The sequence below is a fragment of the Lepeophtheirus salmonis genome, chromosome 9, assembly GCF_016086655.4.
Source record: "Lepeophtheirus salmonis chromosome 9, UVic_Lsal_1.4, whole genome shotgun sequence".
NCBI lineage: Eukaryota > Metazoa > Arthropoda > Copepoda > Siphonostomatoida > Caligidae > Lepeophtheirus > Lepeophtheirus salmonis.
The window spans coordinates 26717502-26730239 of NC_052139.2; the positions used below are offsets into that span (position 1 = coordinate 26717502).

General features: G+C 30.4%; 1 long non-coding RNA gene across 1 annotated transcript; it reads right to left on the minus strand.

The window, feature by feature from the left end:
• Positions 1–5307: 5307 nt before the first annotated feature.
• Positions 5308–11051, minus strand: LOC121124743 (uncharacterized). The gene is made up of 3 exons (XR_011781805.1): positions 10344–11051; positions 10127–10275; positions 5308–5667 (listed from the first exon to the last, which is right to left on the minus strand). It is a non-coding gene; the product is annotated as an uncharacterized lncRNA (long non-coding RNA).
• Between the last annotated feature and the right edge of the window lie 1687 nt (positions 11052–12738).

Consider the following 12738-nt stretch of genomic DNA (forward strand, 5'->3'; position numbering starts at 1 on the left):
AGGGGCATTGTCAATCTTTTGGGGTGTTTCCACACCACTGTGTATGCAGCTAGGGAAAGATTCGACGCATGTTTGGCTTGAGTCCAATTTATGTAACTTATGGCCTGCGTACATGTAGCCCACATCATTACCAGATCTGAATCCATTGGATTAAAGCATATCTAACATTTTGGTGAAGGTAGTAGAGTTCAAGTTAATGTCGATTTCTATGAAAATTAACTAATTAAGTTAAATTTAATTTCGAGTTTAATTTTATTAAATTGTTCAGTTTAAGTTATTTAACTTTAGAGTACTTCAATTTATATTAACCCACCCAACCTTAGTTAAATTAAAATTAATTTTGATATTAAGAATTTCAGTTAGTCCACTGAGAGATTTATTAAGGCTTTATAATAAAGATTATTCTGTCGGTCTCTAAGGCTGGGATTTTATCTGCTCCCAATTGAACAATAGAGAAAAAAAAAAAGATTCAAACTCCCATCACCTTCTTTTTCAAAGCAAAAAAGCAATGCAAGATAAATTAACTAATTAAATGAAGGTAAAAGAAACATGATATATGTAAAATTATAAAAATATCGGAGATAATATAAAAACGAGTTTGTTTGGAGTTACCTAGGTCCAAAGTTTAGTAAAACAGAATGAGTCGACACAGTGTTTAACTAAGTTATCGGAGAACTAACAGTTATTTCGAAAAAGTGTTTTTTTTTTAGTTTTTCAACTGAGAATTTAATAATAAATTTAACATGAACTAATGAGCCTAATCAAGTTAAGTTAAAATTAAGATAATACAATTGAAAAAAAAATTAGTTAAAAGTTAATTTGGATAAAAAATTATTAAGTAATTAAGTAAAATTTAAAGTAATGTTATTTGAATAATTAACAATATAAGTTAAAAGTTAATTAACTTATCAAAGTTTAATTAGATTGTGTTAATTTGCCCCACTCTAGCAACTGTTGACCGTTACTCCCAAAAATTACAGACATTTTGTACGCACAGTTGTTATGTAACAGTGGTTTGAGTGACATGACCAAAGTTTTTTTTGTAAAAATTGAAAAAATGGAGTATTGAGCTGTCATTAAATATTTATTTTTGTAGATGTAGCCTTAAAATATATTTAATAAAATAGCAGACATAGAAAGCTTTATCGTAGTTAAATTTGATGCGTCTAAGTCAATCCAACTCGGAGTAATTGAGCCAAAAAGAAAAAATGTCTCGTGAACAATTATTTTGCAGAGGCAAACATGGGGCTACAGAGTTTGAACCATCGCTGGGAGTAGTGCGGAGATTTACAAAGAGACTATGTTGAAAAACGAATTTAGCAAAAATTGTTTTGTACCCTTGTAAAGTTGGGAAATTTTCATACCATCCCATTATGTGTAAAAAAGATTTTTTATTATTTTTTGGCTACTTTAAGTGCAACTTGGGGCACACCCAAATGGGTTAATAAGTATAATTTATTGATAGAAATTGAGGATATAACAAAAAAAACAACAACATTGGAGGGTTCTTTTGTATCGAGAGACAACATTAAAAACAAAAGAAGAGGGAACATTGATTAATTATGTTTACATAGTAAATATATGTGTATATTGTGAGCTTGCTGGTTCCGAAACAAATTAACTTGTATCTTAAGGCACCACTTGACTTCAATATAGGAGAAAAGTAATAGCAGGAAGGAACTCCTTAAGTTATAGGAGAGGGTGAGGCCACACCCTTGGAAAGTATTTTAATAACACATTGTTCATGTGTTATCATGTATCTACCTATAAACACATTAAAGGTTTTTTTTTTAAATTTCAAAACGTCTTTATCTCTTCAAAGAACTCAAAGGAAAAGAATACGGTGAAAATCACTTTACTTTACAATATAATAAGAATATAATTCATTCACTGACAACGTAGAGAAGCATAACTCAATATATGTATAAGAGAGATGTAAAGATTAAACCTTTTTTAGAGTGTATGTTTTTTGTCCCTGGGTATTTGAACATTCTTTTTCTTCTTTTGTAATTTTTATTAAAATGAACAAAAATTACAACATTAATATATCGATCTTCCATGGAATATTCAATTATAATATGATTCACATCCCAATTACTGTAAATCTTTCAGGTGTTCATCTCATTTTTTATGGTTTCAACTAGTACAATTTACTAATAGAGTGTGTGCAAGCTATCAGTACCGCGAAAATGATTTATTTTTCAAGAAGCAATTTCCACTCCAACCAGTATGAGATTAAAAAAATAAAATTATATTATGAATGTTTGATGGATTCTGAATTATTCCATTAAACAAAATCACCTCTAGACAGAATATCAGTCTATAAACGAGGCCAAAGTGCGATCCAGCTTTCATCATTTGGTCGCTTTGAATTTATTATTGTTCCTAAAGTACATGAGGGACATGATGTGCTTCGGATATTACAACCCCAAACATCATAAAGTTTGCTTGAAATTTTGTCTGCATGACTACGGGCATATTCCTGGGGCAGAAGGCAAACCACCCGTTATTCTGATCGTTGACCATCTGGTTGTAGTAAAACTTTTTCTCGTACGAGAAAAACTAGAGCATGTTTCGTTGAAGTGGGTGCTAAAGGCAATTGAGGAACTTTTAAAAGGGATAAAGCGCTTCTCTTTAGCTTTTTTTTTTTTTTTTTTCAAAATCTGGCCTTTTTTGTTTTTACATGGGCAGTAACGAAGGGTTTCGTTAATACAAAGCCCAATCTGTGACTTTTACCGACCAATTTATCAAGCAATTGCAGTTATGGAATTCACTGGGCCCCCGTTGACAATTTGCTGAATTCTGGCTACAAATTTAAGTGTCTGGACACAGTCACTTTGACTTTTAACCTCAGCCTGCATTTCTTTTTTTGCCTCAAATAAACTTTTAGAGGCCTCAAACTATCTTCTAAACTTGCGATCGAACGTCTCACTGAGTCTCACAGTTCGAACAATTGTTATATGTAGTGTCTATTGTATAACAAATTCCAATTGGGGATCCGTGCCTTTTCCAAATATTTGGATCAATTAACTTCTTCGATTGATTGCATGCCAAAGTGGTTGCATATATATCTTGAGCACCCTTTACAGCTTATAGCTTGTAGTAAGTAAATCAAAACTTGTACACAACAGATATTTACAACCAGCCACTTTAATTATCAGCCTGCGGGTCAAATCTGTACCTTGAATTGATATGATAGGGGAAAAATAATTTGTCAAAAAAAAAAAAAAAAAAAAGGATACAATATAATTCTGCCCTTGATGAAATATAATTGAATAGAGACTTCAAATGGAAGTATATAATAAAAAAATATCTATTTCATGATAAAGTTTACAGACAGATGTATGTGAAAGAATTAATTATTTTTTTATTTATTCTTCAAATGAGAGCTGGTTCATGATTTAATACTTCTCACTTGGGTATATTTTTTTAGTCAATAAAGGAAACATTTTGGTTCCTCCTACATAGATAAGTACATATAGAGTGCGTCAGCATGAAAACAATTTTGAACATAAATCAAAAGCAGTAGAACATCTAACAATATTTTTACTTCATATAAATATAGATATATTTGACTCAATTATAGGCTTATTATTATTGTTTTTGGACAGAAAAAGAAATGAGATACAGAAGAAGTTTAATTATAGCTTCAATCCTTCAACTAAATAAACAAATTCTTTTATTCTGGTGGTCAATTTTGTGTAACTTGAGTGTCATTTCCAAATTACCCAAAGTTTTGTTCAGAATATTTTGTTGTTAGACATTGACGATGGTTCTTCTAAGAATACAAATCTGGTCCCTCCACAATAAAACAATTCCTAACCAAAATAAAGAAAAAGATAAAATCCCAATTTAAACTTTTTTATAGTGATGTGCCGCAAGCTGAATACTGCTGCTCGAGTATTTTCGAGTTTATAAAAAAAAGCAACTCTCGAGGAATTAAAAAATATAAAAATTAATACCCTCTATACTTGTTACTCGCTGGCATACTTGTTACTTCTTTCAAAAGCCTTACTCTCTTGCGCATTAAACATACAATTTTTGCCTAACTGATAATTTTAGGGTGATAAAGACCAATATTCATTGATTTAAGGGGACTACAGACCCTCCAGTCTACCCTTTGAAGACGTCCAAGACACTTGTTACAAGACTTTTTGTAAGTTAATGAATTCGTCAGTCAAAAAGTCATATTTTATATAGGATTATAGAAAATTTGACTCACAATTTTTGGCTAATTGATAATTTTTGAGTGATAAAGACACATATTCATTGTTTTAAGAGGACTACAGACACTCCAGTCAACCCTTTGAAGATCCCCAAGGTACTTTCTAACACACTTTTTCCATGTTAAAAAATTTGTCAGTCAAAAAATCATATTTTTTGATATAAAGGATTATTGAAAATTTGTTTTTTAAAAATAGTTTTTCCTTTCTCTAATTTGTAATAATGAGATTTACATCTTAACATGTTGAGATAAAGCAGTTTTCTTCTTCTTGTAGCCGCCAAACTTTTTGGATCCGAATAAAAAAATACTGTTCGAGGATTTATTTGCTTTGATAGTCTGAAAAAGAAAACGGAGAGAAATATTATTTCATATGAGTAATTTCTCACATCACAGGAACACGATCCGAGTTTTGGGTGTCTTTTTTATTTACTTAGTAAAACTAGACCTTTTTTCGAGCTTTCCTTGTAGCACATCACTACTTATTTCCTTCATGTATACATTCAGCCCAATATTTTCCAAGCATATTTGAGCTCATAAAAACTTACTATTCAAATTTGTGCCATGAATCAAGATGCAAAAGAACTCAAGCTATAGTTTAGAAACTTTTTTATTTATTTAAACAGCTCTTATTGGCCCTAATATGCCCTTTTCAAATTCAATCAAACAATTTCTGACAATTCTGCAATTTATGACACAACAACTAAAAGTTTAATACTCATAATTTTTTAGTAGAAATAGACGACAATTCGTACAGGACTACAAATGTAATCACACTTCACTTTTAGATTTTTTGTTCAAGCTTGCTATTATGTTGACGGGGCACATATAATATATGGATGCATTATTAGTGCAAAAAGTTGGAAAGGGTCATTATAAATCTAGTCCAAGTCTAATATCACGTCTTTATGCATAAATCCAAGTTTTTTTAAATATATTCAACGAGTCTAACATTGAGTCCTTGAATATTTTCATCATGTTCATAATTATTATGTAAATGAATTGAGAGATGAGCAGAGGTGTATAAAATATGTCCTAGAATGTGGGAGAGGTTTTTCTTGTTAGCAGTCTCAAGAGGTTTATTTTTTACAGAAGTTATCATTATTAGTTAATACATGAAGACAAAACATCTAAATATAAAGTAATAACTAGTGGGTGTACTCATGAAAGAGAGCGAGTAACAAAGAAAGTTGGCTCAGGAGTTATAAATTTAATTCCTTGTTGGACTCGGAGTAGAATTGAGGATCAACATCGACGTAATTTCTCCCTATACAATTGTATACGGACACGGAGTAGAATATGTGTATATATCCTTAATCTCACGGCTAGATGCAGCTGATCTAACTAAATATTATGACAGCTCTAAGTTGCTCTCCTTCCATAAATCGTCACAAGGTAAGGATTAACATGTTCATTTTCTTTCATTTTTTGGAGATGAGAGTAGTCTTGAAATAACAAAGATAATATATTTTAATAATATATAACACTATTAGACAATATGAACTATGAATATGATATGATTTAAAAAAACTTGAGTATAAAAAATGAAAATGATTATTTCCCTGTGGTAACTCCCTAGGATTGCAACCAAAGTCAACTGATAAATTTAAAAAAAAAATAGACTTAATGAAATGAATAATTAGTGAATAATTTGAGAGATCTCGAGCCCCCTCACAGCCAATGTATTGCAAGCCTGGGTAAAAGTGAACGTGGAGTTCTACTTCAAAAACTTCTAGCCTCCGCAGAGCCCCTATCTGAATACTCTGGATTACTCTATCTGGCGTCAAGTCAAGTCCAAGGCCTTCAAATCACGCCACAGCAATATCACGGATCTGGAGTCCTCTGTGAAGATAGAGTGGAGGCTTATGAGAAGGGACTACATTGCTAGAGTGGCTCCTTGAAGGCCGTCATTGAGAGCAATGAAGGTCAAATTCATCAGAAAATATATATGTCATTGTGTGCTTTATCTAATCTATCACGTCTGACTTTATTGAGACTCAGGAGGAACAAAAGTTTGCTCATGTTGATTAGTGGTTGATTAATGGGAGTTAGTACTTTGATTTAAACTATTTTGCCACCAGACAATTTTCCATAATTCAATTTTTTCCTAAAGGATATTTTTCCATAAAATATAAATCAATAAGTTTTATACATTATTCTTGTTTATTTTATCGATAATGATTTTTTAATCAACATCTGTAATGTGTATTACTGTAAAACGCATTGAATGATTTTTGTTTTTGTTGGACAAATAGACTAATGATAGAATTATGCTATACTCTCGTATTAAGATTGTCTGTCATCTATGAGTGTTATCTAGCATACTTAATCACAGAGTAGTAATAAGCAGTTCTTCGGCTCGAATTGTTGCCCTGTTTTTATATTTTAAGTATTCTTATTATACTAATTTTATTAACCATTTTATCTCAGGATCCACCTCATTAAATAGTACATTTTTGATAGTATGTATGTATTGAAATTTTGGGTATCGTCCTCATCATTATTTTTTATATTTTAAAACAAAATATCCTGGAGGCAAGATTGTTATATGGCAAAATATCTCGTGACAAAATGTTTATACAAAATTACCTAATGTAAAATAAATTGTATGATTTATAAAAATTTTAGCTTGATATATATATATTTTTTTGTAAATTTATTCAATATTTTCCAAAAAAAGGAGTTTTGATAAAACCTTATTTTCTATTTTTAACTATGAATATAAATATGATTGTTATATTCAAACCTTTACTCCTAATTATTTGATTTTTACAATTTATTGCTTTTTTTAAATTATTATAGGGTTCAACCAATATATGTCTAAAATATACTCAAAGAATATATACTTTCAATAATTTAAGTTTAAAAGCCTAAAATAAGTTTTATATAACAAAAATCCAAAAATAAGAATAATAGCAAATATTTTGCTAATCTAAGTGTTAGCTTTTTAAACTGTATTATATTATTTGCCTTTCATGGCTTTTGTTTATAATGTATCACTAATCAAGTATTCATCAAAATGAAATTGTTTATCATCTATAAGACTTCATCACTCCCATTTAGATTGAGTTACAAAATGCAATATTTCATTACAAAAATGTTTCATTCTCAATAATAGCTCATTACAAATTTAAACCAAATCCGTAATTCTTGTGGTAATTTGAATAATGTTTTTGGGGAGAGCAGCTTAGCTGTACTAATGTTTCATTAAATCAATTACATTCAGCTGTGGCAAGGGAAGAGGAGGGGAGAAGGAAATAAACGATGCCATTTTGAATAATTACCCGAATGACAATCCTCAATTATCCTCAACTAGGACTTTCAAATAAAAATCTTAAACAAAGCTTTAAGATTAATCTCTGTCTATTATGAGCAATTTTAAATGTCAATCCGGTTTCAAATTTCGGTTTTGGAAGAAAAGGAAGTTCACTCCTCAGACATTGATTAATAATGACAACATCTAAGGTCATGAACATTTAGTCTTCAGTTTGTCAACTCCAAAGAAACAGGGTAGTTAAAAAATGGTTCCCATATTCATCACTACATATATCACGAATGGTTACAAGAAAATTCACCTTGCTCTTTCACCCTCGGAAAGTTCATGCTCCGACATGTTCAATGGGAGGAAAGTTCATCCCAAGACAAGTTCATCCCGCGGAAAACTCATTCCATGGCAGTTCATCTCCAGGAACTAACAAATTTTCATATAATCAAAAATTACAATTATTAAAGAAGGTAAAATGAGTGGCCTGTACTCGACATTAGTAATATATCTATATTCACTTTAGGAAAATAAAAATAGTATAAAGTTACGTAGCAAATTTGTTGCAATCGGTGGTTCAGAGCTAAATTTTGTATATCTTTCAACTTAGGAAATTAAAGTTTGTATTTCAATTAGAAACTTCTTTACTAAGATAATGATTATGTTCATGAATAATTTTTTGAATTATAAGTTGAATAGTATACTACATCAAAGTTGACTACTTTCATAAAGATATATTTCAAAAATATGTTTTGTTGGAGTTGAATTTTTCTAGGGAGAAACTTGTCTGGGGATAAACTTTCCTCTTGATAAAATTGCTCTGCAATGAACTTGTTTCATGATGAACGTTCTCAACAATGAGCTTGTCTTGGGATTAACTTGCGTAGGAGTAAAAAGAGGGGGGCATTCCAGGGTGAAAAAAGAGCGGTGAACTTTCCCTACATAATCATAAGCCAAATCAATGATAAGATATACTTGATTTTCATATATCTACTAATAAAAATCGTGTCCATTATTTAGTTCACTCCTTTTTTCTTTTCTTTCTTTGAATTTGGAAACTGAAGAGTTAATTTTCGTTGACTATTGTCATTCTTTTTTAATTCTCAAGGAGTGAAATCTTTATTCGAACTAGACTCAAATATAATCAAAACCTCTTGTCGTATTTGTGTGTGCTTGTAAAGACATAGAATAACCTTAAGGATTTGAAGTAGAGTTGAAATTGTAAGTCCTTGATCGACTCGGAATATAATTCAGGATCGACGTCAAAGTAATTTCCCCTATGTCTATATTTTTTTTCTTTCCCCCTTCTTCCGTTGTAACAGCTGTTTATAGCTACTCTGTTCTAAAATATTTTTCAAAGGGTCAGAGTTACCATGTTTTTTGGTTTCTTTTCTTTACATACCCAAAATGCACAAGATTTTTAACATTACACAAATGTATATTTCGTGTAGATATGGGATTTGTGTAAGACCACATGGAGAAAGATGGAGAAAATGAGTTACTGCTATTAATAGGAAAACTTTCTACATTTAAAATAGAATAAATGCAGGGAACCTATTGTAATGATATTGTTAAAATTTATTAATATCTATTTTATTATACATTTTTAAATCAATTTACACCAAAGATTGTCGATAATTCTTCTTTTAATGGGAGATTAAATTTTGAAGAAAAAAGAGTAAAGAGCCCACCCATCAAACTTATATTCTGTTTCATCGGTGAACTTACTTTTTTCTTTTTAAAAAAATCCTTACTTTAAATATGAATGGTCTCATGAAAAACTGAGAGTAACACTGAGGATTGGTTCGGGAGGTTTTTTCATACCTTTTAAGCATGTTTAAGCATGTCGTTTTTTTTTCTCCTAATAACTCCAGGCAATGTCAAGTAAAAATTAAATAAATTTTATAATTTTCCGCCTGTAATCTCCTTTTTCTGAATCTAATAGGAGGTGATTTTATTTTCCATTTTTCCGTAAAACTTAATAAAAACATATTTTAATAAGTTTTATTTTTAATCGATATATGTTTTTAGGTCAGCTTTTCTTAAGTTCGTCAATATATAACTTAATTAAGTTGTTTTTTTATAGAATACGACATATTTGTATGAAATCCTTTTTGAAGAACATTTTATACAAAACCCCAGCTGCCAAACAAATATATGATATTTTTTAGATATAACCATTTGTATGTTGCAAATTAAAAAAATCTGTATCTACTTCAAAAATGTTTCCAAGTATGTTTTAAGAGTCAATTTGATTTTGTATAAATAAAACAAATATTAAAGTATATTTATATGCATACAAGTGTACATAAACAAAAACTTATTGGCATAATGGTATGCATATTGCATGAATGTATCAGCTCTGTTACGATGAAGAAAAAGTCAATCCAAGCAATAAAATGCATATCAACTTTATATCTACTATAAAAAACAATTTTTATTTTTATTTTTGCCATATGATTTACTCGGCAAATCCCTTATAACAGAACAAGAATACAGGGATTGCACTAAGTTAATAAATTGAAAAGAGAATCTATATGTATGTTTAAGTATATTAATTCAATATAAATGTATTTATGAGCAAAAACTTTTGTGTACAAGATGAAATTGTAAAATTAAATCATTTTGTTCGAAATACCAACCTGCACGGACAGTTTCGTTGAATATATTGACCCATTCCTGGATGAAGATTTGTTTCAAAGTGTATCTGGATGTGGGGGTTGGGCGCTTGCTACAATCGCTGGGCTGAAGGTTGTATCACTTAGAAAATTCCATGGGATTCACATCAAGGCTGCAAGAAGGCACAAATTATTATTTTTGCAAAAAATTTGAAAGTTGATTTCAACCACTCCTACTCACACTTTTTTGAAATATGAAAGGTTTTTTCGGCTGAAGAGGTAAGGAGCATCATAATATGTTTTCCTGGAGCCAGGGTAGGGTTTTGTGGACCAACATGTCCTTGTAGACGTTTGGTTGATACTCACACCCTAATCAATGAATATGAGGGCCATTTTCTTTCGTCTGACGTAACACCAGCCCATGAAACTGGGTGGGGTTTGGCGGCATATGGCAATTATGAGGTGCTCCTCTGGGATGCTGCCTTAGTCTTGTCTAAAACACAGTCATTTTGGACGTTGAAAATGGCGTCAACAGTAAACAACTTTGTATGTGCTTCTTCTACCTCTTTGTCTTTTCCATTTAATCCTGGCAAAGGGTGTTTATTTGAGCAAAAGTTTTTTAAGATTAATTTATTTTACTATTTATAATGTCAGATACATAGGTGACGTCCTCATTATCCATACACAATCCAACTTCTATATTTTAATACTCGGTAATTTTTTCTTTTAAATAACTTTTCATTCAGAGGTTATAAAGGGATTATTTTTTGTGCATAAAATGCAAGATGTAATCATTTTTTTTTGGAGATGATTAGTTGATTATATAATTATAAGTTGGCAATTTTGCAAAAGTGTTAAACTTTCTGTTTTTTCCGGAATAGTCGAGTTTTAAATACTTGATTTGAAGAAACTACAGCATTGTAAAATCCTTGCTAGACATAGGATTTCATAGCATATATTTTAGCATTCTAGCTTTTCAATTTTCAAAGTATGAAAATAATTTCAAAAAATGTTTTTGTATTCTAAAATTCGGAACAATTATCAAACCAATCATAATTATAAAAAAATTATTTACTCTTTTTTTTCACTAGAGACAGTTTTGAGTGCAATATATGCCGGATTTGGAGGCCTTGTACGCTTTTTATCCTCTTCCAGTGGGCCTGCAAAGATCCTCTCATTAAAATTGTGATCTGTTGTAATGTGTAAAACATTTCGAATTATCTCAGCCAAAAAACTGTTGCATTTTTTTAATCTTTTGAGCCATGACAGATTCAGTGCCTTTCACATGACTTCTACGCTTGTCAAGCCGAGTCCCCATATTTTGATACAGATGTTGATACGGTTTCATGAAACATAAGCACGAACTTATGATTTAATATATCAAAAAGTAAAATAATTTCAATTACTTAACCTTTATTAATTATTGAATGAGGAAGTGTTCAGATTTCAATGGAGTTTCCATAAATTTCAATTAAAGTAGTCAAAATGTATTGACTTTATTTCAAGGGTTCATATAAGGGTCAACATAAGTTGTTTAAATCAAATAAAGGATTTAAATTATGACTTAAATTATTGAGTATATTAACTCATTCCGTAAGTTTGAATACATGTCTATAGTTGACTTCTAATATGTCAATGAAATATTAGCTTGTGTGTATATTCCTATATATATATATAAACAATTGGGATGTTTTCTTATCTTTATTTTTGTTCAAAATTGCTTTTGTCTATGCTGACACACCAGAAATATAATTTTACTTGTATTTGACACGATAATAACGAATCTGTAAATGTTTCATGTTATTTATCTAATCTGATTTTAAATAATTTTGCATTTCAATTTTTGTAAAAAAGTAATTGATTATCATGCAAATAAACCCGATATCTCCAAAGTTGTCCTTTGATTTCATACGGGACCTTTAATCCTACAACTTAAAGATCAAAAATAAATAAATATATTTGTATACTTTAAGATATAAATTTCTTTGAAATTGAGTAACACCTCGATTTTTTAACTAATTTTAACCTAAAATGTATATTTTGGAAGTGTGAAGGTATTTAATTAACAATGGAATATTGGTTCTAATATACTAGGCGACCCATAAGTTTTAGAACAGCAACTTTTAATTAATATTCCTCAAAGAAGGGTACATAGTTTTGGATTGTGTTTGGTGAATATGATTTAAGCAAGCTCCATTTTTGTTTGTTATAAAATAAACTCTTTTCTAAAACGTTTTTTTAGCCTCTAAAGACGACATCATAAGGACGAAGCGAGCAATCATTTTGCTTCCTTTCGACAGATTAGCTGTAGGGCCATTCAAAAGGCTCTGAAATACTACAATGTGTTCCACTACACTATGAAGCTGTACAAGGAGACCAGAGTGCCGATGATAGACCCAGGCACTTTTCTGAGCAAGGACATGTGGTCCTCTTCTTCCTCAAATTTCAACATAATGGACTCCTCCATAATTTTCATTCTGGAGAGGGAGGTTAGTGTGATTTCCTAGCACAGCGTCGACGACTTGTTATACATAAAATTATAATCCTTATTTTTATTAAGAAGAAAACAAATTGTAACCTAACAAAATACTTAAATAATATACAAATATTTTTTCCTGAGTGTTTTAAAGATCTTT